Raw genomic sequence first — 27,298 nt, 5'->3', positions numbered from 1 at the left:
AGATTCCAGACCCCAGCAACTTTTCTTTTTTTTCTTTGTTTTTTCAAAAAAAATCCCCCCCCCCAATAGCCCAGGTCTGTAGAAAAAAAGCCAAAATCCTCTACAACTCTCCCCAATTTCAGGATGGGAGTGCATTCTCCCAGGCCTTTTGTTTTGCACTTACACATACACACTCAAGAGGGTTAGCTTATTACTTTTCGTTTTATAAAAATGGGATAAAGTATCTACACGGTGCAACAATCTTGTCATTTAATTTAACAATGTATTATTTCTGCTTCCTTTCTGCGCATATATACATATTTTTAACAAAATCCGGGCCGACTGTCTGGCAGGAGGCACAGCAGCGCGGGAGGGGGACCCGGCGGAGAGCCGGCCTCGCCCGCCCCCGCCCCCTCCATCCCAGCCCCCCTTCTTCCGGGCCACTTCCTCCCCTCCAGGCCCTCTCCCCCACCCGCCGCCCCCTCCCCCGGGTCCCCTCCCCCGGGTCCCCTCCCCTTCCCAGGCCTCCTTTCCCAGCACCCCGCCCCGCTTTCCCCCAGCCGCCTTCCCTTTCCCGGTCGCCCTCTTCCCGCCCCCCTCGGCCGCTCGGGGCGGGCGCGCGGCCGCCGAGCCTTCCCGGAAGCCCAGCAGGGGGCGCTGCGCTCGGGCTGAGGCGCGGCTGCGGGCGCGGCGGCGGGAGGAGGAGGCCGGAGGAGGCGGAGGCGGCGGCGGCAGGCGGGGGGCGGGGAGCCGAGCGCGAGAGGGAGGCGAGCGGCGAGACACAGGCTGCGAAGCTCCAGCGAGCGAGCGACGCGCGAGCCCGGGAGGGAGGGAGCGAGCGAGCGAGCGAGCGAGCAGCCCGCGCCGCCGCCTCGCAATCCGCCGCCATCCCGCCGCCTCCGCGCCCGACCGCCGCCCGACCGCCGTCGCCTGGCCCAGTCGCGCCCGCGGAACCAGACCAGGTGGGCCCCGGGGGCGCGGGGCGGCGCGGGGCCCGGCCGTGGGCGGCGGCGGCGGCGGCGGCGGCGGCGGCGGCGCTAAGATGGAGGCGCGGAGGCGGCCGGGCCGCGGCTTTGTCTCCCGCGCCCGCTGACAGGCGGCGGCCGGCCCCGCGGCCCGGCCCGACCTTAGCGGCCGAGCTCGCCCCGCGCCGCCGCCGCCGGCCGCCGTGGCCCCTCGGGCTCGGGCTGCGGGGCCGCGGGCGCTCGGGCGGGCCTGGGGGGCGGCGGCGGCGCGGGCGGCCTCGCGGCCCGCTCGCCATTGTTGTGGTGGCGCCGCGCGGCCTCCGCGCTCGGACCGGCGAGTGCGGGGCGGCGGGGCCCGGCGGGCCGGGCTGGGGCGGGGCGCGCGGTCGCCCCGCGCTCCCCGAGGCCTGGCCGGGCCTGGGCGCCGCGCGGTCCCGGGGGGCAGCCCCGGAGCCGGCCGCGGGTGTGGGGCCGCGACCGCGGCTGGGCCCCCTCCCCCTCCCCCGAGAGACGTGGTGGCGGGGCTGTCCCCCAGAGCCCCGGAAGGCGTTCCGCCCCACCCCCCCGATTCCGGGGACCGAGAATGCTGCTGTGGCCTGGAAATAGCAGGCTCGGCGCTCCTGCCGACTCTTCCCCCGCCCCGTTACTTTAAAAACACCACCCCGAGGTGGAATTCCGTGGTGGGAGCCGACCCGCTGGACTCGGAGGGCCGGGAATGGCCGTCGGAGAGCCCCGATGGGGCGCGGGGCTGGGGGCAGCCCCCCCCCCGAGTGTCACCTAACTTGGTGGCCCGGAGTTGTTGCCTGTGTGCAAGACTTAGGGAGGTTAAGAGCCGCCCAAAAGAGTCTCGGATTGGGTGCGGGAAGAAGAGGATATTTTCAAAATACTTAATGCTCTACTGCTAAAAAGGTTAAATAATAAACAGGATGTCGCTACTCAGGGCCTGCCAGATAATCTTGTGGGTTTTCCTTTCCTTTTTTCAACCCCCCCCCCCCCAGTAGGAAACACAGCATTGTTGAAATTGTGGATGTCTGAAAGTGTGGAATATCCTACATAAAATTAGACGGTGCTTTTTTTCCTTTCCTTTTTAATATTGCGGGAGATCCGAGCCCACCTTTGGGCGAGAAGATGAGGTGTGTTTTTTATTTTTATTTTTTGCTTTTTTTCCTCTCTTTTTTTTTTCTTGGACGGGTGATCGAGAAGGAAGCTGGTGAAGTGGGCTGTGGAGGATCTCTCCTGAGTGTGTCATTTGCTAAATGGCTGCCTGAGAGAAACCTTTAAAACTCTTTGGCTTACAGGATTGTTAAAGTTTCCCTGAGAAAATTAACCCCCCCAAGATTTGTATGCATTTTTGTGGTTTTATACTTTACCAGCCAGTTGGTTTTTGTAGCTATCCACCAGTCTTAGCAAGGTTTCTCCAAATCCAAATGCAGCCTTTTAGGTATGTCTGTGCAGAGTGCTGTGGTGCTACGTGGGGTTGAGGAGACTCAGGTTTTGGAGGGCAAATTCTGCTTCTGTCACCTCCTAACCAAGTGACTTTAAGACTGAGTCTTTGTTAGTATAAATAGGAACATTTTACTGTCTACCTCATAGTGTTGGGATGATAGTGAAGGGCCTAGCAGAGTGCCTGGCATGCAGTTGGTGTTGAATAGTTGGTTCTCTTACAGCTGTTTATGTACCTGCCAGCAAGTCCTAAGGCAGAAAAGTTAGCCACTTGTCTCACCTGTAGAGCTCAGCTATGCAGTTGAGTGTTGTAGGTGCTGGTCTAAGGCTCATACAAAGGTTGTGAAATTCAAGGCACGAAACATTACTGAGCACTTACTAGTGCTGGACCCCTGTGGGGTGACAGAGATGGGGAAGAGTAGCACTCAGTGCCCTCAAGAACTTAATAGTCCTGGGGTGTGGTGATAGGTCTCTGTCCCTGAACCATGGGTACCTACCTGCCCCTTTGGAGTCCATTCCTATATCTCAGTTTAAGTCAGAGCTGAAACATACAAGATAGGACAATGAACCTTTTGAGGATAACTAGTTTCCTTTGGAATTGGCAAGTAATCATTTGGGAAACCTCCACTTACTCAGGCAAGTGTGTCTCTTGGAGCCTGCCAACTCGGGGTCTGGCTCTCGTGGGTATGCAAGTCTCTGTACCTATAAAATGGGAATAATTATGCCTGTCTCTTGGGAGCTTCACATAGGATTTATACAAAAGTGCTTCCATCTATAGGGAGGTGTTGAAAATGTATGTTGCTTTTGTTGCTTACCTATTTTCCTCCTAATTCCTGACCATTTTCTTCTGATTGATGGAACTGTGACCATTCCATTTGAACTTATGTCCCTAGCTAATGTTTAGTGTCATGAAACCTCCCAACTGTGTGAAGCACCAGAATGGTTTAGAAGGCTTGGGAGTATAGTGATACCTGGGTGTCTCTGCTTTTTATCGCAGACCATTGGGAAGGACTGAGGCTAATAAAAGGGGAAGCTGACACAAGTCCTTGACTACAGGTAAGGCCTGAGGCCCAAATTGCCTCTTGGCCAAACACATAGCTTGGTAAACAGCCCCTCAGTGACACTGCTTGGGCATGTAGTGACTCTGCAGCCCGGTGGGGAGTTTGACATCACCTTTTTGCCAGTCTGCTTGCCTGCCTGCCTGCCTGCCTTCCTCCCTTCCTCGCTTCCTCCCTTCCTCCCTCCCCCCCTCTCCCCCTTTCTTCCCCTCCCTTCCTCCTTTACTGCCTTCCCTTCCTCCCCCCCTTTCTTCCCCTCCCTTTCTTCCCTTTTCCTCCTTTACTGCCTTCCTTTCCTCCCTTCCTCCCTTCCTCCCCCTACCCTCCTCCCCCCTTTCTCCCCTCCCTTTCTTCCCCTTCTTTCCTCCTTTACTGCCTTCCCTTCCTCCCTCCTTTTCTCCTTTGGGTGGAATCACCTCCTGGTCTACTCCTGGCTGTGGGACTGAGACAGCTCAGCAGTATCATGTCACCTTTGATTTTTTTAATTCCCTGCCTGCCTCTGGGGCCGACCTTGTCATTTGACTGCTAGGCAGGCCCAGAAGGGCACTTGGCACAGTCTGGCTCATTACTCTGTTAGTTGGTTGATTGGGGATGGAGACCAAATCAGTGCCCCTCCCACCAAGTTTTTGTGCATTTTAATTATCCATAGACTCACTGATGCTGATTGCGAGGGTAACAGTGAAGGGGCGAGATCTCAACCCATTGTACAGTGAGGGGTGGTGGGAGTGGTGGGTGGGTCATCTCTCCTGTCTCTTTCAGGTCTGGATGGGAAAGAGCCTGGAAAAGGAAGAGCCTGATGACCTAGGGGAGAGTGGAATTTCAAGGGCAAGTCACAACTAGTTCCAGTAGGAGGCTAGTTGTCTTGGGCTTGACAGGGGATTTTCTTTTGCCTTTTGGTTGACCTGTTCACCATCCTTCTTTAAATTCCCCCCTTTAAATTTTGTTCTCTTTTTTCTGAAGGATTATTTTATTGTACTTTTGAGTTTTTGTTTCTGGCTTGCACAGAGTACTGTCTCATGGTGCTAATAATGGCTGTATGCTGGTTATATGTCTCATTTTATTATTTAAGATTGAGCATTTCTGCATTGGTTTGTATTTCAAACTAAAATAGCCTAGGTGGGGCAGTATATACATATTTCTAAATTTGATAATGAAGCTTCTCTACAGCGAAATGTATATATGGGCAGGTATTAAATAGAGCCTATCTACACAATATTTTAAAGCAATGCATTTCCCCTTGAAAAATAAGATTTCTAGCAAAGATCTGTTGGGCTTTGCCCTCTGAATTTCATATTTTTACGGTTTTTAAGTAAATTTCATGTAGAAAGTTGGGGCTAAGTAGACTTCATTCTTTTCAAATCATTACTTAATTTCTTTATTAAAGATTTTTTCTGGGATTTGTAAAGCCTTCAGGAATCCTGAGTCTGCCATTGTTATTTGGACAAAGAAAGAAAGGCACTGCCTGTGGTGCTAGAGATAGAAGAGTAAAAAAATTGAAGATGGTGAGCTGTTCTCATGAAATAAAATTGTTGATGAAAACTTTTAGATTTAAAAGGTACAATTTAGACTGGGCCACTTCACCTCTGGGAGCCTACAGACCTGGGCCTTGGGTGATGTGATATCACTGTTTGTGTGTTGGGTGGCATGTGGGAAATCTCTCTGCCAGGAGGGAGGCTTGCCTTGGTGACTTGAGCCAGAAGTCTTGGTTGCTTTGTTCTTAGCTGTTCTTGTTGATTTTTCCTGTGACCTGGGAAACATCTCTTGTCTGAAATGAAGGCTTGGTTGTACCTTAAAATATTGGCAGAGACGTTGGGTTGTAAAATTTTGTGTGCAGCAGGTATCATTGGGCAAAATGAAGTCTTAAGTTGTTGTTCTTTCACATTCTATCTTACATTATTTTCTTTAATTCGGATTTCTGCAGCCAGTTTCCTTTTACCATCTCCAAAGCTCCAGTCTATATCCTTCCTTTCCAATAAGAACTGTCAGCCTTTTTCTCTTTGTGGTATTTTAGAAGCAGTATTGCTTTTTAAATTCAGTCATCGAGCAACAGATACTCCTTGAACTCTTTGCCAAGTGTTGTGCAAGGCCCTTTAAATACATTTTCCCCTTTTCATAAAAGTAATGTTTTGGGGGAGTGGATGTAGCTCAAGCAGTTGAGTGCCTGGTTCCCACATGGGAGGTCCTGGATTTGGTTCCCCGGGCCTCTTAGAAACAAACCCATTAAAAAAAAGGGCAAACACTAAGCAAAACAAACAAAAAGCCATCTCAGGGGAGCTGATATCGGTCAGTTGGGTGCTGGCTTCCTACATACAAGGTATGGGGTTTAATTTCTGGACTTGGTACCTCAAAAAAAAGGGGGTGGAGGTGAATACTGAAAAGACTAAAGACAAAAATAAAAGTACAAGTCACATGTACTCTCATCATCTTGTGATAATTATAGTAAAGATTCTTGTATGTTTCTTTCCTCTGTTTTATATGTATATTTAATTGGGACAATACTGTATATACACTTTATAGTTTGCTTTTACCTCTTAACATAAGAATGTATTTACCTAAGTTATTGAAAAACATGATTTTAAAAAGCTGCATAATTACATTTGTATGGGTATGCCACAATTTATTTAAATCTTGTCTATAGAAATTTACATTGTTACCCATTTTTTGCTCTTAAAAGCAAAACTTGAGGGAGTATCCTTACATGTAAATCTTGGTCCACATTGATGACTATTTCCCATAAGTGGAATTTCCAGGTCAGAATGGTAGGCACAGTATCAGATTTCTCCTTCAGACCCTGTCACTTTTCCTCTTGTTTGAGCCCTACGTGATTTTCTTAATGAGCCACTAAGTTATGGGCATCTGAATCCTGGTTAAGCCCTTTGATGACTGGGTCTTGGTGCCCCTGGAGGCATTGGCTCTTACTGTATTTACAGGTTTGACTTTGGACAGGTCCCTTGACTTCATCATCTGTTGTTCTGGGACATAAAATTGTGGACACCCCATGTGCATTTCTGAGAGCTCAGGTTCCAGGTGGGATGATGGCAAACAGTTTCTTAAAAGAGTCCTTTGTCATCCCCTCAACCTAATTTTGTCATCTCCCTCCATAATTCTTTTGTAGCCCTATATTGCTGTTCTTTATAGCACTTTTTACAACTTGGGAAAACAGTTTTGTTTTTATTAATTTTTTTTAAAAGATTTATTTATTTATTTAATTCTCCCCCCCCCCCCCCACCCCAGTTGTCTGTTCTCTGTGTCTTGTTTGCTGCGTCTTGTTTCTTTGTCCGCTTCTGTTGTCATCAGCGGCACGGGAAGTGTGGGCAGCGCCATTCCTGGGCAGGCTGCGTTTTCTTTCGCGCTGGGCGGCTCTCCTTACGGGCCGCACTCCTTGCGCGTGGGGCTCCCCTACGTGGGGGACACCCCTGCGTGGCAGGGCACTCCTTGCGCGCATCAGCACTGCGCATGGCCAGCTCCACACGGGTCAAGGAGGCTCGGGGTTTGAACCGCAGACCTCCCATGTGGTAGACGGATTCCCTAACCACTGGGCCAAGTCCGTTTCCCTGTTTTTATTAATTGAATTGTCCTTTTGCCCCATGGAGTGAGTACACCATGAAGCGGAATTCTCTTGCTTGTCTTCATCACTGTGTTCTCTGTCTGCACAGAGAGGGTACTCCATCAACATGAGTTGGATGAGCACTGCATGAGAGGGCTTCATGGGAGCCCACCAAGGAATCAAGCCTAACTAAGCCTGGGTGCGGGTCAGCCAGGGAATGAATTGTGGAAAATGTAGCAGACTTTTAGCATCTTTTGAAAATAGTATGTCAAGCTCTCTGGAATACTAAAAATGTGTTTTTAAGTTGAAATTGAAAGTGTATGGGACCCAGAAGAGAGCTCATGGTTAGTTTGTTTTCCAGAGCACTGAAGCCCTTCAAAGGTGCACACCCTGCAAGTGCTGGAGGGTGGCCAGTGGCCAGCTGAGAGGAGGGTGGATAATGACTTTGGCTTCAGAAAACCTGAGTTGACTCTCCCAACATGCTTTGGGATTAACTCTTTGAATAGAACTATGGGATGGATTGCTGTAGGCCAAAATGGGAAAAAAGAGGTCATCTTCAGCACACTTTCCATGGTTCCTTTGTATCTTCCAGAGCTTTTTTCAGCAGATGTTGTTTACATACGGTTCAGAGCTTAAAGAACTGCTCTGTTCCATCCTGGTACAGAAAACACAGGTCTGTCTGGAAGGAGCACCATCACTCCTGCCTGCCTGACCTGTCGGAGCCTGAATGGGCTGAGTGTTCTGAGATGGTTTGGAGGATGGTATGTTGTCCTGAAGCATAATGTGGACTTTTCTACTTTTCTGTTGTTGGTTTTTTTTCCCCGCTCTGCTGATAACAAAAAATCATTTGCCAAAGTATTACATGCTCATTGTAAAAAAGAGAAACAAATCCAAGGATACAAAGAAAAATGAAGACTTCCTCACCCCCTACCAACTTCCCAGGCAATAACTACTGTTTACAATTTGGTGCATTTACCCTTCTAGACTTTTTTTGCAGATATAAATCTGGCTCTATGTATGTAGAATTTTAAAACAAAGGAGGAATCATACTCTTTCTTGTCTGCAACTGCTTTTTTCAAGCAAATATATCATGGACATTTTCCCATATTAATATATATTGAGCTACCATATTATTTTGATGTTTTAAATATATTTGTTTTTTTTAGACAAATATATAAACATATCAAGAAGAAAACAAAGCTCAACTCTTACGGTCCCAGTATACCCAGTGGATTAAAAAAAAAAAAAAAAAGGCACTGATTGAGTGTAGTTAGGAAATTCAAGCTGAATTGAGAGGTGCAAAGGCTCTTCCCGATCCCTTTGTGAAAGGAAACTACCCAGAGAAGTTTCTTGTGCTTTCCTTCCAGAAAAATAGTTTTCACACGTTATCCACACTCATGTATTTATTTGCATTCTTTAACGCATGCTGCCCTTTTCACTAATAAAATGTCTTCGTGTGCTTTGTAACAGTACAAAGATAGATTATGTAACTCATTTTAGCAACTGCAGAGTCTATTTTGTTGATATACTTGGTTTAACCCATCTCCTACTGGGCTATTTCTAATTTTTGGACATTACACAGTTTTGGTAAAATTCTGCCGAATTTCTCTTCCAAAACATCGGACACGGGGAGGAGAGTATTTTACAGTGTGGACTCTTCCAACTGAATAGCACTTCGGTAAAATTCTGCCAAGGTCCTTCTAAAAAATGTATCCATTTATATAAAATAGTAATGTGCAAGTGTTTCTACACTGTGGTTTTTCTGAACGAATAGTGTACGGAAGGTACACATTTCTCAAGACAAAAGCAGTCGTTGTTTTCAAGATTGCTGTAGTCAGTATAGGACTTACTTGTGGTCTGATCAGTTTATACAGACATATTCTAGGGACAGCAAGTCAGTTCACTATGGTCTTCCAGTGCAGAAGTGGCCATGGAGAAAATTGCTCTGGGCATCTCATTAGGTGAAGGCCCATATGGGGACTAGAAGGGGGTTTGTTTACTTTAGAGTTATTTTATGTATTTATTCCCCCCCATTGTTTGTGCTCCCTATTTGTTCTCTGTGTCTGTCTGTTGTGTGCTCATCTTTTTTTTTAGGAGATACGGGGAACTGAACCTGAGACTCCCATGTGGGAGGGGAGGTGCCCAATAGCTTGAGCTCCCTGCTTGTTATGTCTCTTATGGTGCTCTCTCCTTTTGTCTCCCCGTTGTGCTATCTCGTTGCGTCATCTTGTGCCAGCTCGCTGCACCAGCCTGTTGGCAACAGCTTGCTATCTTGCTCATCTACTTTAGGAGGCACTGGGAACCAAACTCGGGGCCTCGCATGTGGTAGGTGGGCACCCTACTACTTGAGTCACATCCACTTCCCTAGAAGGGGGTTTAGAGAGTGCCATGGGTAGCCAGGTCTAAACTTGAATTTCAATGCCAACTGAAATTATGGTACCTGGAATATTTTCTTTCAGCCTTTATACGCTAGAATATGGCAGAGAAATTCAGATATTTCCTCCATTTGAAATTTTCACGTAGTCCCTCTGGAGATTTCTGAGGTTCACATTTGGCAGCCCTTGATTATTTTGGTGCTGTTAATATTTCTTATTGTTTTTGTTTTTTTTTCCTGCTGCAAAACGCTTTATTGTTTACACTTGGTTCAGGGCTTGTTAGAGGGCTACAAGATGGCAGTTAGAAAGATGCCTCCTGGCTGGAGGGGCTCAGGCAGGAGCCTGGATGCTGGGGGAAGAGAGCCCTCCCCCACAGCCTCTGGGCTCCAGAGGCTCCTAGTGGAGCAGTGCTTGAGGGTGAGTCTTCCAAAGAGATACTCACCCAGCCCCGCCTGCGGGCCAGCAAGCCTGCAGAGGTTGGTGAGGTGGTCGCCTATCTCGTTGATCAGTTTCACCTCCTCATCTAGGAACTGGTTCTCCAGGAAGGCACAGAAATGGGCGTCTGCGTTGGCAGATCCCAGGGCATGTAGATCCAAAAGGGCCTGGTTCAGGGACTTCTCCAGGACCAAGGCAGCTTCCATGGCCTCCAGGGTATTGCCCCACTCATCTTTGGAAGGCTTCTGTACATTAGACAGAAACAGGTTCAGTGCTTTCCACACGCATTTCCCAGAGAACTCCCCGAGTGGGGTGGGGGACCTGGAGCCAATATTTCTTATTGTTGATGTGAAATTTATTTGGAAGCTGATCCTCTCTTGTATCTCTTGATAATGGCTGATGTGTAGATTGGCTCAGTCCTTTGTTCAACACCTTGGCCTCTGGTCTCCTGTTTTTCTGTGTATTTATTCCAGATCACACCTAGTGGATGTCTTTGAAGTGACTGAAGAAATGAAGCACCTGGAAATGCCTGTGTGGTATTTTGTCAGGTTAGGTCAAAAAAGATGTGTGTTCTGATAAGCTGCATGCCCAAATTAGGGACAATTTGGAATTACATTTCTGTGGCGCTTGTTAGTGTGAACCTAGAGAGAATTCATTGGAGTTGGGAATGCCTTGCTTACCCTTCTGCTGCTCCTGATGAATGGCTCCGCTTTCTTTGGCGGGCATGAAATACATAATGCAGGGCCCCAGTTTGGGAGCCTTGGCTTGAGGTCAGCAGCCTCCAAATCCAGGTTCCACCACTCGTGAGCTAGGTGACTTTAAACCAGTTATTTAATTCTTTTTAAGTGTTTTTCTTTGTCTGCGAAATATGAAGAGTAACACTGACCTCATAAAATTGGTGGCAGAATTCAAAGGGTCATGCATGTGAAGTGCTTTTAAAGTACCTGGCACAAGGCAAGTAAGCTCTTAATAAACAGTAGCTATTAATGGTTCTTGGAGTCAACACTAGTGAAGCGCCTGGGGGTTTGAAGTAGGCAGGCTTAAACACTTGGGACTTGCTTGTTTACTAAATGTTGGGGTTTCTAATTGTGTGCTGAGCCCTGTGATATGTGCTGCAGATTTAGACCCAAATCAAATAGCCCTAGCCCTCACCTCCACAAGCAAAGATAGACACCTCCCTGTGGGGCAGGTGCATTTGAGCTCTTTTTGTCATCCATCTCTCTCTCTGAGGTAAACACCACTGCGGAGGTCTTTTCCAGCTAACAAAAGCGTCTGATTACTGGCTGCCACCCTGTGCTGAGTCAGTTCAATTCTTGGAGAATTTTAGGTGAATGTCTTGGAAGGAATGAAGGTGGATATATGTTAAGGCAATTCTTGGATTCCACCTGCAAGAGGGGTGCTGCCGCTGAGTGTGCACCACTGATTTGGTGTTAAGTGGATGTGAATGTTCCATTTGGCCACTGTAGGACTCAGAGAAGCCTCTTTTACCTCTTTGAACCTCAGTAGTGCCACATAGTGATGGGACCTATCCCAGCATTGCTGTGAAGATAGACGTAATTCTTGTAATGTGTTTGGCAAAGCGCTGGACACCTGTTTAATTCAGAAGCAATATAAGGTATTCTTTACTGGTATAGGTATAAGTATTGGTATATAAAGTATAAATGTAAAACTTCTATATTGCTCAGTTGACCTTAAAAAATATTGTTAGTAAAGCACTTTTTTGTATAGTACTGTAGATTTTGGCACGTACCATTGCAGACTTCTGTACACAGGTTTGTTCTTCACGGTGTATCTTTATAATAAAATAGTTCTGTCAAAAAAATAATTATTGTAACAGTTACTGTACAGACTTGTTAAAACCATGGCTGATACTCCAGAAAGGCACAAAGTAGAAAATGAAAATCATTCTTTTATTCCTGCTATCCCTGTGCAAGACCCACTTTCAAGAGGTGAGTGCTGCTTGAAAACAATTTTGTTTTTCAACCGATGGAAGTATTTTAACCATGCATATGAGGTCTAAACCTAAAGTGGCCATTGGAAAACAAATGATAGGACTGTTTATAGTTATACTTTAATGTAAATAAAGATAAGTAAAAGACATTTTACACATGGTTTCCAGCATTAGCACTTCAGCTCTTTCCTGTCCTCTTAAGGGAAAAAAAGCCATTGTAATTCTTTGCACATACTGGACAAATCATAATATTGTATTGGTAAAATTCATCAGTGGCAAAGCATAAATTTAATTGAGTGTTGCTCTCCAGAGATCTCAAAGCATATTAGGTACGGATAGATAATTTTGTGTTGACATTAGGGGGGAGGTTGGGGACTAGGGGCAAGATGGGACGATGCTCCCTATGATGTGAATTGGATAGGGTAAGGGGATAGTAATATGCCTTTATGATATTTTAGGAACTTAAAGGGGGTATGGTAGGGGAGATTTGGGGAGTTGTGAGAATGGAATTCCATTAGTGGGGACAAGGGGTCTGCGGGTAAGGTCTTTGTAACATTAGTTTGTTATAAATGAGTGACTACAGTTAAATATTTGCAGTGAGGACAGATGTTCCTCTTTTCCCTGTTGTTGAAATCACAGCTTGACAAACTTGTGAAAGCCCCTGGGGGATACTTGGCTCTTACCTTTGGGCTCTACTGGATTTGGTCTTGTCTGGACCAGTGGCCTGATGTCTTTAATTGTCCAAGAATTCCTCTAGTATCTGAGGCTTGGAAAAGAAGTATTATGTGGGTTCTGAGGTATATAGCCCTTTGGGTTTTGTTGCAGTGTGTTTAAATGCCCTCAGCCTTTTTACCATCCCCTCCCCCACCATACTCTCAATATCATTGGCTTTATCTGTTTTCATGAAAGAAAAGGTAGATTTGCAGAAGTTTGGTTGTTGGTGAACTATCTCTCTTTCTATAAATAAACACCCTGACCCCTCCCCCATTTTGGCATGAGATAATATGAAAAGAGCATAAATGTGACCTTAGCCCGTTACTTCACCTCTGAACCTTAATTTCCTCACCTGCAAATAGGGGGTGATAATAAGGATATCCATCTCAGCGGACTGTGAGGAAAAGTCTGTGTAGAGCTATAATTATTCAGGGAGCCTGATGGAGTATTTCCTCACTCAAAGGGAGAAATTAAATCCAGACTGGAATGGCTCGTTGCTAAGGAGTCTCCTTTGGGGCTTCTGAAGACAAGCTACTGTTGCCTCTTTTCTGCCTCAAGGCTGAACTGTGGGAGTGCCACAGAAGGAGGAGGGTTGGAAGAGGAAAATGCTTTAAGTGGGCTGTGCTGTGTGCCCCTCCAGGCATTCGTTGCTAAAGGCATCTGACTCCTAAAGAAGGATGTGGGGTCCTGCAGCACTGCTGGCTTCTCTGGACAGGATTACAGTTCTCATCTCCTTTCTAGCCTTTTGTCTGGAACTAGTTTATAAGGGACTGCTTTTGCTCTGCTTTTCAGTTCCCTGGGCACAAACTCAAAATGTGCTCCATAGAAATGTCAGATGGTACAGAAATATTGGTCCATGTGTAAAGATGAGTATACTAGGGTGTTGGTTGTAGCATTATTTGTCATAGTATAGAGCTGGAAATAATGTAAATATCTGTCGGCAATGGGTAAATAAAATATGGCACAACTACACAATGGATACTACATAGGCATGACAAAGAAGTAGATCAGTATGTGTTTTCTTGGGAAAATGGCCACAGTAAATTAAGGTTAGAAAGCTAGTTGTGTAACATGGTACATTTTCACATTTGTAGAAGAAAACTTGGAAGACTGCAATTCTGTCCTGATAGGGTTATGTAAGCTGAGAAGAGGTTGTGGAGGATATCCACCAATTTGTTAACAGTGGTTACCTTTATGTCCAAGGGGAGTGGCCTGATTGGGACTGGGCAGCTAGTACATCATTGCTAGTGAGACCTCAAACCACGGTGAGGCAAGAGTTTTGCCTAGGCTTCTTAATCTTCCTGGTCAGACCTTTCCCAAGTATGCTGGCTCCTGGTCTGGTGCTGGGGCCCTGATGGATCATGTGAATCTAACCGATTCAGTCATGGATGTCTGCTTATGTGTCAAAATCTTGCTGTTGGTCTGGTTAAGAAGGAACAATCCCATACAAATGCCATCTCCAATTTCTGTTGTTTATTAGATCAGACTTTACAGTGAAGAACATAGATTTAGGTGGCATTTGCAAGTACTTCTCAACTTGCTAATTGATCACTATTTGGAAGGGAAAAAGAAGGGAAAACTGAAATAGAGCTTTGTATTTTACATATGTCTATTAATTTACCAGGTGCTTGTTAAACTGGAAAGGAAGGCCAATCTGTAGTACATCTGTCTTTCCTTAACTATGTAGTGAAGTGATCTTTTTGTTTTTTCATTTGTTAAATTAACTGCTTATTCAAAAGGTAGGCTAGGCCAGTAGCTCTTTGCAGACTGCAAGATTTCTAGCCAGAGTCCTGTGGAATTTAGCCCAAGACCATCTGCCTGTTTGCTAGGTGGGTAGGGTCTGACCCCAGGCTCCCTGGAGAAAGGTGTAACAGAGTTTAAGTTGGTCACGAGTGATGACAAGGATCACCAGGACCATCTAGCAGGTGCTGTGGCCAGCCCAGGGAGGTTCAGGAAAGACCTCTGTGGGTTAGGAGCTTAGAGTGGGCACAGACATGGAATGCCATGTCAAAGTAAAGACCGTTTCACAAGTGACACGATGTGAGCTCAGATCCCACCCTCAGGCCAGACTTGGACTTCACAGTCACCACATTCACCTCAAGTTCCAGGAATTCTGCCAGAATGGCCAGTGGTGTGGCATTTGTGCTGGGCCTCAGGGCTTGTTGATGGCCCTGTGGTCGTCCCTGGGGCACACAGCATGGACTGCATAATAACCGCAGCAGGCATTATTTCTCTGGTGTCCACTTAGTGCTGAGCGCTGTGCAGAGTGCTTTCTTTTTTTTTTCCCATAAAGATTTATTTATTTATTTATTTCTCCCCTCCACCCCCCACCGGTTGTCTGTTCTCTGTCTATTTGCTGCTTGTTTCTTTGTCTGCTTCTGTCATTGTCAGCGGCATGGGAATCTGTGTTTCTTTTTGTTGTGTCATCTTGTTTGTGTCAGTTCTCCGTGTGAGTGGCACCATTCCTGGGCAGGCTGCACTTTCTTTTGCGCTGGGCGGCTCTCCTTATGGGGCGCACTCCTTGCGCATGGGGCTCCCCTGCGTGGCAGGGCACTCCTTGCACGCATCAGCACTGCACGTGGGCCAGCTTCACACGGGTCAAGGAGGCCCGGGGTTTGAATCACGGACCTCCCATGTGGTAGACGGACGCCCTGACCACTGGGCCAAGTCAGTTTCCCCAGAGTGCTTTCTTTGCACCGTTTGACTTAATGTGGGCAAGAACAGACCCGGGAGTCACGCGGACCCGTGTTCAAATTCAAGCTGTGTGACTCCCTAGCTCATTGACTCTGGGCCAGTCATTCAACCTTGCTGAATGAGCCTCGATTTCTTGTCTATAAAATGGGAGTACCAATATTGTTCTCTTAGTGATTTTTCTATAGTTTTCTTGTTTCCAAGAACTGTCTTAAAAATTCAGTTTTGTTCAAATGTTTTCCATTTTAGAATTCATTAAATACTTTTCCCTTTTTCATTGTTTCTGCTTACCTTTACATTTAATTGTGTCTTTTTCTGGCTTCTTAAATTGAATGCTTAATTTCTTTTTTTTTTTTTTTTAAAGATTTATTTATTTATTTAATTTCCCCCCCTCCCCTGGTTGTCTGTTCTTGGTGTCTATTTGCTGCGTCTTGTTTCTTTGTCCGCTTCCGTTTGTCTGCTTCCGTTGTCGTCAGCGGCACGGGAAGTGTGGGCGGCGCCATTCCTGGGCAGGCTGCTCTTTCTTTTCACGCTGGGCGGCTTTCCTCACGGGCGCACTCCTTGCGCGTGGGGCTCCCCCACGGGGGACAGACACCCTTGCGTGGCACGGCACTCCTTGCGCGCATCAGCGCTGCGCCTGGCCAGCTCCACACGGGTCAAGGAGGCCCGGGGTTTGAACCGCGGACCTCCCATATAGTAGACGGACGCCCTAACCACTGGGCCAAAGTCCGTTTCCCTGAATGCTTAATTTCATTGCTTTTTTTTCTGTCAGGAATTTAAAGTTTGTAGGTTAAATTTCCTGAAACAAATTTGCCTTTGTTTATAGATTTTGGTATGTAGTGTTCTTCATTTGTGTTATTTCCTAGATATTTTGCAACTTTGGTTTTGAATTCCTCTTTGCTTCAGAAGTTTTTAAATAGAGTTTAGAATTTCCAGCTGTTGGGGTTATTTTTATTTCTGCTTTTTTTAATGTCTTCTTTTATTGCACTGTGGTCAGAGGTTTTGTGATTTTCCTTATAATATATAGTCACTTTCAGAATATATAATTTTCTGTTTTTAGTGGACTTGATCAATCAAGGTGTAGAGAGTTCTGTGGTTTTTTAAAAATTTTTTGTTTTTTCTAATGTTTCATATTTTAGAAAGATTTCTAATCTTTAGAAAGATTTAATATTACAGTGCATATATAGGATCATGCCAGTTATATTTTCTTTGTGAAATGCTCCCTGCCCCCACTCTTAGAAAATGGTTCTTTGTTATGCTTCATATACTTTTGTGTCTGGCTTCTTTCACTTACCATTGTATTTGTGAGTTTCACCCATGTAGTTGGGTGAGTTTTTCCTCATTGTATAATATCCTGTGGTATACATACAGAATTCAGTATATCCATTTCACTAATGATAGACATTTAGTTTCTTTTCCTTTTGGACTGTTGTGAGTAGTGCTGCTATTAATATACATGCCCTTTGATACGTATGTGTGTATGTGTTGTTAATCTAGGGATGTATAGGGTCACAGGATAGATGTATGTTTAGTTTTAGTAGATGGTTGCCGGTTTTCTAAAGTGATTGCACCAATTGGCACTCCCACTAGTAGTTCATAGAGAATTGTCCTTGTTCCATATCCTCACCAGTATTTGGTATTGTTGAGACATCAGTTCTCCCCAAATTCGTCTCTAGAGTCTATGTAATTCCTATCAAAATCCTATGTGGTGTTTTTTTTTTTTTGTCATTTTGTTTTGTTTTTGACTTGAAAATTGACACACATCCAAAAATTTGTATGAAAATGCAAAGGGCCAAGAATAATCAGAGCCACCTTGAAGAAGAACAAAACTGAATATATCAGATATCAAATCTGACATTTGATATACCATATATCAAAACCTCATAAAAGCTAGGGGTGGATGTGGCTCCAGCAGTTGAGTACCTGCCTCATAAATGGGAAGTTCTGGGTTTGGTTCCCAGTGCTTCCTAATATAAAAACAAACAGAACAGACAAACAGAAGAACAAACAGAAAAACAATGAGCAGTGCACATTTTAGGAGGCATCCCAGATGCCTCCAAAAATGAAAACAAACAGAAAAATAGTGAGCAAAATCAACAAGCAGGTAAGGGAGCCATGGGGGAAGCAGAACCTTATAAAAGCTGAGGTACTTAAAGCAGTATGAGGGAAGTGGACTTGACTCAGTGGATAGAGTGTCTGCCTACCACATGGGAGGTCCACGGTTCAAACCCTGGGCCTTCTTGACCCATGTGGAGCTGGCCCACGCGCAGTGCTGATGCGCGCAAGGAGTGCCGGCCACGCAGGAGTGTCCCCCGCATAGGGGAGCCCCACGCACAGGAGTGGTGCCACACACACGGAGAGCTGATGCAGCAGGATGACGCAACAAAGGGAGACACAGATTTCCGGTGCCGCTGACAGGAATGGAAGCAGACACAGAAGAAGATGCAGTGAATGGACACAGAGTACAGACAACTGGGATGGGGGGGGGTGGTTAGGGGAAGGGGAGAGAAATAAATAAAAATAAATATTTAAAAAACAGTATGATGTTGGCAAAAGAACTGACAAATGGGTTGATGGACTAGAACACAGATTTTGAAACAGACCATACATTGCAACTTGATTTATGACACAGGGAAATGATGATCTTCTCCAAAACAAAACGCTGGGAAAATTAGATTCTCCACATGGAAAACAATCTTATCTTCAACCTCAAAAGACTGTGATTTTTATATCAGATATAAAAATGGTTTTAGGTAGTTAGTAGCTCTCACTATGAAAGATAAAGGCTCTAGAAGAAATATAGGAGAATATCTTTGTGATCTTGGAGAAGGCAGATTCCTTTAAATCAGGGGTTCATAGCCAGAGCTCCGTGAGCTTGAGTTGAAATTCAAAAAAACATTATTCTTGTGGGGAGTACGGGTGTGATGTATTTATTAAATAGTACATAGTATAACGTGTGGACTTCATAAGGGAACAAAAAAGTTTAAGAACCCTTGCTTTAAATCAAACCCACAAACACTAACCAAAATAGAAAAGATTGATACATTGAGCTACATTAAAATTTGTATATTTACTTTTCTTTTTTTTTTCTTTTTTTTTTTAAAGATTTATTTTTATTTTTTTTTATTTAATTCCCCTCCCCTCCCCCGGTTGTCTGTTCTCTGTGTCTTTTTGCTGCGTCTTGTTTCTTTGTCCGCTTCTGTTGTCGTCAGCGGCACGGGAAGTGTGGGCGGCGCCATTCCTCGGCAGGCTGCTCCCTCCTTCGCGCTGGGTGGCTCTCCGTACAGGTGCACTCCTTGCGCGTGGGGCTCCCCTACGCGGGGGACACCCCTGCGTGGCACGGCACTCCTTGCGCGCATCAGCACTGCACATGGGCCAGCTCCACACGGGTCAAGGAGGCCCGGGGCTTGAACCGCGGACCTCCCATGTGGTAGACGGACGCCCTAACCACTGGGCCAAAGTCCGTTTCCCTGTATATTTACTTTTCATAAATAGTCTGGTAATGTGCATTAAATACTGTTTTCAAATTGTCCAGATATATCAGATAATGTCAGATCCACTCCCCCCTTCCAAAGCCTTCTGTCCTGTTCTTGTCAGAACTGATTGCTCCCTTGCCTTTGTGGCACAGGTGCCATTTTGGACTTCCATTGGTCATCATTCAATTGTCTTTGCCCTTCTACCTTATTGGATCCCTTGTTTCCTGGATGTGGTGTATTATTACCTGTGTATTGGTGTATTGGATCCCTTGTTTCCTGGATGCGGTGTATGTTGGTGATTTGGGCATCAAGTACCAGCAACAGTCTTAAATTTTCTATTAAGGACATTTATTGGCTCATGTAAACAGAAGTTCAGAAGTAGACAGGTTTGGAATTGGTTGATCCAGTATTGTCACCTAGGTTCCAGGTGTCTTGCTTGCATAGATTGTGCATCCATTCTCAACCAGTCACTAGCTAAGGGAATGGGTTTCTCTTAGAACAGGCAGGCCCAGCCCTGGAACTCATGGGCTGCTTGGGGAAGGACAAAATTGCTTCTGTTAGGAAAATAAAAGGGAGAATTAGCTGTTGGGTAAGCAAGCTACAACATTTGCTTCTCCCTTGGTTTGCTCCTTTATTTTGTTAGAGGACGTTGTCACTGGCAACTTGCTGAAAAGGAAGTTTTGAGTCCTTGTATGTCTGAAAAGGTCTTTTTCTATTCCCACCTTGATTGATATGGGTCAGCTGAGTATTACAGTCTAGTCTGAAAATCATTTCCCAGGGTGGGGAATGATGCTGGTGAGAAGCTCATCATTGTTGCTCATGAGAACTCTTATTGCAATTCTGTTCCTCCAGAAGCATTTAGGTTCTTTATCCCTAACTTTCTGAAATTTCATGTTGTACCTTATCTTCTTTTTACATCTGTTATTCTGAATACTGGGTGGCCCTTCATTCTTAGATACTTCAGTTCTGAGGGATTTTCTTTTATTTTTTATTTAATGATTTTTTCTTGTCTGCCTCCCCCCCACCCCCCAAAAATTCTGTGTTTCTGGAATTCCTAGTTAAATTTGGACTCCTGGATGAATCTTTTAAATTCGGGGGTGGGGGGTCCTAGCATTCATCTTGTTAACTTTTTCTGAGATTTTCTTGATTTAATCTTTAATCTGGATTAGAGTGGGTTTACTGGTATTCTACTTATAGAATTATCATGACTCTAGCAATGGAAGAAATTATATCCTTGATGTGGAGACAGTGACATGGGAATTGCTGAAGGCAGGGAGAGGGAAAAGGAGGTGTGACATGGCATTTTGGGGACTTGGAGTTGTCCTGAATAATACTGCAGGGACAGATGCAGGACATTATATATCCTGCCATAACCCACAGAATGGACTGAGAAAGAATGTAAACTACAATGTAAACTATAATCCATGCTTTGTAGCAGTGCTCCAAAATGTATTAATCAATTGCAATGAATGTACCATACTAATGAAAGAAGTTGTTGATGTGGAAAAGTGGGGGGTGTGGGGCATATGGGAACCTCCTTTATTTTTTAATGTAACATTTTGTGTGATCTATGTAAATTAAAAATATATTTTTAAAAATCTTTAATCTTCCACCTCTTCTGTCAAAATATTTTAAATAAGCTTTTTAGTTTAGAAATGTTTTGGTTCATAGAAAAGCTGGAGTTCCTTTATACCCTGCGCTGTTTTCCCAATTATAAATGTTTTACATTAATATGATGAATCAAATTAAGAAAGTGAAAAAAAATTGTTTTTGTTTCACGGGTGCAATGTCTTAATTTTCAGAGGATGTTAATGTTATATTGCTTTTTTTTTTAAACCTTTGGTTCCTGGCATTGTTTGTTTCCTTCAGGTTCTTTTGTTTGTCTATTTGGTCTTTGTCCCTCACATCTCTGTGATCTTAGCAGTCGTGTTTAAGAATGGGCACCTAAACTGATTGGAAACTGAGTTGGCCTGTCAGTGAGTCTTAACTGTAGGTTGGTTGGATGTAGGCCAGCCTTTTTTTTTTTTGACTCCTGAGTGTTAGTGTCTATAGGTTTTCTTTCTTTAGGGTTGATTTTTAAAGAGAAGAATCCTTCAGTCTTGTCTGCCACCCTCCTGTGAGGCAAGCAGCAGAGGGGGCCTGAGGCTTCCATGACTTGCTACTCAGGTTTTCACTTCACTTTCTTTTTTAACTCCCCCCCTCCCTTGGCCCTAGTGTTGTCAAGTCTAGAACTTTCGTTGTTTAGTTTATCCAGAGCAGGAGAGGAGGCGGCATTAGGGAAGTTTAGCTGTTGTACACACAGCATTTCAACCTCTCCTGCAGCACCTGTGCCTGCACCTCTCCCTTTCATACAAGGTATTTGCTACCTCCAGCCAACCTCCTGAGCTTTCTGGTGTTCTGTGAGTGAATGGGAGTTTTCTCCCTCTAGAAGTCTTCAATTTATAGTATCCTTCAATCTATTGATTCTTTGTTAAAATCTCTTATCTGCTGTCTCAGTCTTTTGAGTTCTCTGTCGTTTATTTTCATTTTAGGGGAGTTTCAGAAGGGTAAGCACTATGTCCACCGTCTTTCAGCCATGTTTAATCAGAACTCTCCTGTATTTTAACCACTGTCTTTATGAATTGAATGGAATTGAATTAAGGGCCATTCTGGGATGTGAGTGTGTGTAGATAGATACCCAATCGTTTATGAATGCATACATTTGTATGTATGTAGGTAGGTAAATTCATCTGACCAGTTGGCTGTCTGTTAGAACATCTAGATCTATGTCATTTGCTAGAATGGCTTCAGAGTACTGCATGCCAGAATTAAAGCTTGCTTGGGATGGCTGGTCATTTGTTACACCTTGCCTTACATATATGGAGAGCAAACTTCTCTCTCCTTTCCCTTCAGAACTCTTGAGAGTGGTAACCTGAAGGCCATTCTGGAGGTGAAGAGCCTTCAGCTGCAGCCACAGAGAGCGGGTGGGTTATGATGCAAATAACTGCACCTATTTGTTGAATTCCTTCTCTGTGCCACTGGGGTGCTAGTATACACTTTGTGACATTATCTCCAGTTCTTCTAATAGCCTTTTAAAGTAGATAGTCTGTCTCTATTTTGTAGCTGAAACAGCAATAATAAGGTAGGCAGAGGATGTAGAATATGAACTCACTAGCTCCTTTCCATTCTGGGAGTATGTAGAGAAAGCAACTATCTACAAGAGGAGATTCAGCCTCTGAAGGGATTGTTTGCCCTAGAGAAGCTGGTGAGTTACCTTTGGGTGGGGGTTTGAGTTTGTATAGTCTGTGGTGGCTATTATTTAGCAGATAATAGACACCCTTTCTTTTATCCACCCCCCCCCCCCTTTTTTTTTTCCCATCAGAGAATCTAAGAGGGCATCGGATGTGGGAAAGTAGCAAAGAATGCTTTTGCCTGGGCTAAAGAAAGTCACTTCCTGCCAAAGGCAGGCCAGCTTGATTTTCCTTCTCCTTTTGTGCCCAGATTCCAGCTTGCCTACAAGTGATGTCATTTCTACAGGAAAGACTTAGACGGATGAAAACAGAGTTGCTAGTGGGCTGCCCAGGATAGCTGTGGCTGGCTGGGAGCTCTTCCTCTTGTGTTGGTAATCAGCCCATCTGCAGGCCTGGCTAAGCTTCTTTAAAATCATTTTCATATATATTTTTTAACAAGTAGCAAATCTGTTTAAAGTTTATGTAAAATGTTTTATGACCTTTATTGCTGGATTCTTGAAATAAACAACACAGTAGAACAGAGTAGCACAGGCAGATAATTAAGTATTGCTGAATGGTAACACTCGAATTAAGTGACTTGCTGGGTGAAAGAAATCGAGCAGTGTATCTGAGAGCTGGTTTATGGGTGATTTTTTTTCTCTATTCCTTTTGTTACTAAAAAATGAAATGGATAAACTGGCAATCTGGACTGGTATTATAAACACCTCTGTAATGTGGCATTCTATTGTAATATCTATGTGTGATTGCATTGAATGTCCTGTTTGTTCGCCTGAGGTGGGAAACCTTGAAACTGGGACATTTTTGTATTGTTTAAAATGTAGTTATAGTGGAAAGTTTATCTCAAGAGGTTTTCTTTCTGAGAATGAAAGTACATCTCTGTCTCCTGAGGATTAATTAAAGGGGTCCACCACAACAGATCCTAAACAGCTGTAAATTTATCTTCATAGATTTTGAAGATCTGTTCTCTTTATCAGCCCTTATGCTATGATATAACATTACAGGGGACGGGTCCCTGATGCATGGGAGGAGGTCGAAACACTTGTGCCGGGTCTGCCCAGCACCATTGCGGTGGGAGCCCAGAGGTGGGTAAGAGCAACTCTCACGGGCAAATTGGAGGCTCCATTCATTGCATAGTAGTTTGGAAAGGTGAGTCGTAGTTGTGTTTGTAAGGCAGACAGTGGCAGAAGGGTGGCAGAGAGGTAGACAAGAACAGAGCACAGCAGCAGTAGCTGCTCTTGGTTGAGAAAACCGTCTAAGGGCCAGGACAAAGGGTTAAGTGCTCTGTATTCATTCTCTCATTTATTCCTACAACAGACATGTGAGGTGGATAAAAGTGTATTTGTTTCTATTTAATCCCCTAGGAAACGGGCCCAAAGTCTGTAACCATAGAGGTGAGATGCTCACTCTTAGCAGGATGAGACTGAATGGTCATGAGAATTAGGGATGGGGTAGTGCCTTGTCCCTGCCTTTTTTCTTAAATTTCTGTTGCTTTCCCTTCAGAGGGCAGTATGTAGTCGTCTTCTGGTGGTTATTAATGTCTTCTCTAATGAACCACTGGGATACCAGAAACCCCACTTTCACCATTTTGTTTTCCTCTTAGTCCTTATTTTTTCTAGGAGAGGTTTGTGCTGTACTTGCTGGACTTCTGCAGGTAGAATGATACAGTTGTGTAACAGAACCCAGTCTTTATAGATAAGCAAACTCCTTACTATGAGGGAACCAAGGAATGTGGGCCTCTATGGCTTTCTTTTATTTATTTATTTTATTTTTTCCCCAAATTCTACTCAATTTATTCATTTTTTTAAAAGATATATTAAAAAAAAAATGAGGTCCCCATTCGCCCCCACCGCCCCCACCCTCTATGGCTTTCTTGAAAGCCATCCCTGCTTTTCTGATTAGTGCCATGTAGGGAGCCTCTGAAAGCTAGAGGTGTGGAGAATGGTCACTATGTCGCTGAGTGCAACAGCTGAAGTTTCCCTTCAAAACCCAGCTAAGATCTTCCCAACCCAGCCAGCCCTACTATCTATGTTGAAAACTCTTTTTGTTGATTTAAAATTGTAATATATTCATCTCCATTTCTGCTTCACATTCTAGATCAGGTCAGCAAAGTGCAGTCCCAAATCTGACCTTGTTAGTAACGTTTTACCAGCACAAGGCTATGTGCATGTACTTACCTATTGCCTGTGACTGTTTTCATGCTTCAGTGGCTGTATTAGGCAGGGTTTAGTTGCATCAGAGACATTATGGCTAGCAAAGCTATATCTGGCTTTTTACAGAAAAAGGTTGCAGACCCTGCTCCTGGAGAGCAATGATGGAGTTGCCTTTGTCTTCATATCCCCAGCACCTGGTAGCTCAATGTCTGGCACACGTAATGGTCAGTAAACATTTGAGGATTGTCGTAGGTGATGTGACACCTTCCTTACGTTAAAATTATTTTTGCTTTGGCTTGTTGGAGAAGGATAGATTTACTACTAATCTTGTGCCTGGAGTTCATGGTGAAAATGAGACTTAGCGAAGTATGGGGTAACATATAGTGCAAGTAAACTGTTAAATGACCATGTCCTTTCCTGGCCCATGTAGTTGTTTTCTAAAGTGTTTATCCAGTCTGTTCTCAAATTCCATTCCTTTCGGATCATGATTTTTGCTGTGTTTTGTCCCGGAGTGGGATCTTTTCTTCCGTCCTTAGACATTCTGCCTTTCTTTCTCCCTACCCCCAGGTTGGAGTCTTTAGCTTGTGCTTTACAACTGTGGCAGTTATTGTGCTGTACTTGTATTTTTTGTTTTTGCCTAGCAGATTGTATGTCTTCCCCAAGCGTCTACCTGTGCTCTGAGAGGGTAGGGCTTGGGCAGGAACACACAGTATCAGCGACTGAAGGAAAGAGCTGTGTCCTTGGTGAATATCTCCAGGTATTCTGAGGACTGAGGACAGAATCTGAGGGTGGATGATTTTGAATGAATGCTGTTAGAATTTGAGAGACCTATAAAAAGTAAATAGCCTGGATTTGCCTTGGATGAAAGTCTAGCATTGGCATAAATAAAATGCTTGTCTTTGAAGTCTTTTTCTGGTACCATTACCTGTGCAGTAGGCCAGAAAATGACCATTGAACCTGGGTTGATTTATATCGGAACCATATGCGTCATTTTTTCTATCTTGCACCCTCCCACAGGTTAATCAGAAGCAGCAGCAGCAGCAGGGGCCTGAAGTTGGGATCCCCAGGCAGATAGTCTGCAACCTGGTGGTGTCCCAACTGGGCCCTGGGGCCCTGGGGCTCTAGTGCTCTGTAGCTTTGTAACTTTGGACAAGTTATTTCTCTATTTTGAACCTTAGTGTCCTTCTCTGTAAAAACAGGCTGATAACAATATTATTTTCCAGAACAGGCTGTTGTGAGGAGTCAAAGAACTAGGGCTTAGTGGGGTGCCCAGCTTTCTGGAATGCTAGTGGCCACTGTGATTAGCACTGAATTTGTAGCATTTGTGGTTCCCCAGTAGGATACAGTCCATCCACAAATCACCTGGTCAGGCACCTGATACTGACTGGTCCCTAAATGTGGAGTGAAATCAGTCCTGTTCCCCAGAAATGGCTTTTGCTAAAATGGGAGCATAGGGAGATTTTTCCTCTGGTGAGCAGATAGCAGATGAGAATCTCAGTAACCTGTTTGACAGGTGGGACTGCTGTCTGGTGAGGTGGAGCTTGGATATTAAATTGCCTTTGTTGGTGACTCTTTCTGGTTGTTTCTGTTCCAGCAAAGCCTGGGCCTCTCAGAGCACTTTGTTGATAACTTGTGAAAATTTGTAGACCAGTGTTGACTTTTTTTTTTTAAACTTTGTGGTTTTTTTATTGTCTTTTTTAAAAGATAAATAGATCACACAAGTATTCACTTTTAAATGTTCTTTTCTTCATTCAAAGCTATCTTCATGTGAATTAAAACACACACACACCCTCTTTTTTATTAGTGAAGTTGTGAACTTACAAAAAAATTATGCATACTGTGCATATAACACCCTTCCACCAACACCTTGCATTGTTACAGAACATTTATTACAGATTATTAGAGAACATCATCAGGCTGTTACCACTAACTATAGTCCATTGCATACATTCGTATTTTTTTTAATACTCCCCCTATTAGCACAGTGCCTTCTTTGACATTGATGCAAGAATTTTACATTATTGCTGTTAACTATAGTCCACAAGTTACATTAATTGTATTTTTCCCATGCATCTCCATATTCTTACCACCTTGTAATAGTGATGTACATTTGTTTTAGTTTATTTAAAAAATTCTTGTATTTGTACTGTTAACCACAATCCTCATCCGCCTCTGGGTTTTCACGTGTATTTTTAGGCTTTTTTTTTTTTCCCCCCCTCCTCTCTTTTTTTTTTTTTCTCTGCATCTGCTTAATGGAGGTATTTTCTGTTAGGCCAGCTATTTGCAAAATGTTCTAGTACCCCATGGAAATGGTGGGGCAGGCTACTATGGGAAAGGAGGGGTTCCGAGGGGTAGAGGTCTAGATGCAGGCAGGACTCCTTCCCAGCCAGGGCACCATTGCCTTGTTATCTGTATTATGTATAATACTGAGGTTCCAAATTAGGTTTTGTTTGGAAAACAAACAATTCTATTGCCTATAGAAGGGTGAGAAAGCAGTGTGAAAGCCATTGCTGTGAACCAGGGTAGGTCTGTGCTCACTTGCAGGGACCTGGTATGTTTTAGTCAGTTCTTGTCCTTCAGATCCAGGCATGACGTTAATGAACACACCTCTAGCCTTTTGAGAGGCATGTTCTCTTGCCTTGGCTGGCTTCTTGGTTTGCACCCAGATGTTCAGGTGTGCTTTACTCCTGCCATTAGACAAGAACAGTATAGCTTGGTAGTGTGCGTTTGTTTTGATGGATAAAAACACTCAGCAGATAATTGGAAGCTGGTTAAGCCCTTACTAACAGTATTCTTGGCCAGATGTTTATGAAAACCAAACTGGCAAGCAGAATTGCCAGGTGGGTGTGGCCTGGGTTAGGCCCCACATAGCTCACTGATGCAGTGGAGATACATACTGAGGAAACCGAATGACTTTTTTTTTTTGGTTTTGTTTGTTTTGAATCTGTGTCCAACACAGTTTGGTTTAATAAATGAACCCTTGAATGCTCTAAGGCAGGCATTGGTAAACTTACCCTGTAAAGGGCAGGTAGTAAATATTTTAGGCTTTGTGAATCATACATGGTCTCTGTTACATATTCTTCTTTGGGTTGATTAATATGCTGACTCCTTCTCTAAAGGAAAATTGGGGTTGGAAGAACCTCCATCTATGCAGTCTTATGGTGAAGAGTTTAAATCAACAGGTTTCATACTCTCTTCCCCAAAGGTGCTGTTTCCACAGCAACAGTGACTCAGTTACATTTCCTCTTAGCACCCCAAGTTTAAGTGGGAATATAGAATCCCAG

The 27,298-nt window shown here is 44.4% G+C and overlaps 1 protein-coding gene across 42 annotated transcripts in view; it reads left to right on the top strand.

Moving 5' to 3' along the window:
- Positions 1-697: 697 nt before the first annotated feature.
- PRRC2B (proline rich coiled-coil 2B) overlaps positions 698-27,298 on the top strand; it is a 113,805-nt gene continuing 87,204 nt past the window's right edge. For 23 of the 42 annotated variants that reach the window (XM_058302183.2, XM_058302178.2, XM_058302181.2 and 20 more), the window contains exon 1: positions 713-941. The gene's annotated coding sequence lies outside the window, so the exon portion shown is untranslated. Of the gene's footprint in view, positions 942-27,298 lie in introns of all 42 variants that reach the window. The other 19 variants (XM_058302184.2, XM_058302179.2, XM_058302195.2 and 16 more) reach the window with 11 other exon arrangements.

Source organism: Dasypus novemcinctus, chromosome 8, assembly GCF_030445035.2.
Source record: "Dasypus novemcinctus isolate mDasNov1 chromosome 8, mDasNov1.1.hap2, whole genome shotgun sequence".
Taxonomy (NCBI): Eukaryota; Metazoa; Chordata; class Mammalia; order Cingulata; family Dasypodidae; genus Dasypus; species Dasypus novemcinctus.
The sequence above is the reverse complement of the archived record's forward strand: the minus strand, read 5'-3'. Positions and strand labels throughout refer to the sequence as shown.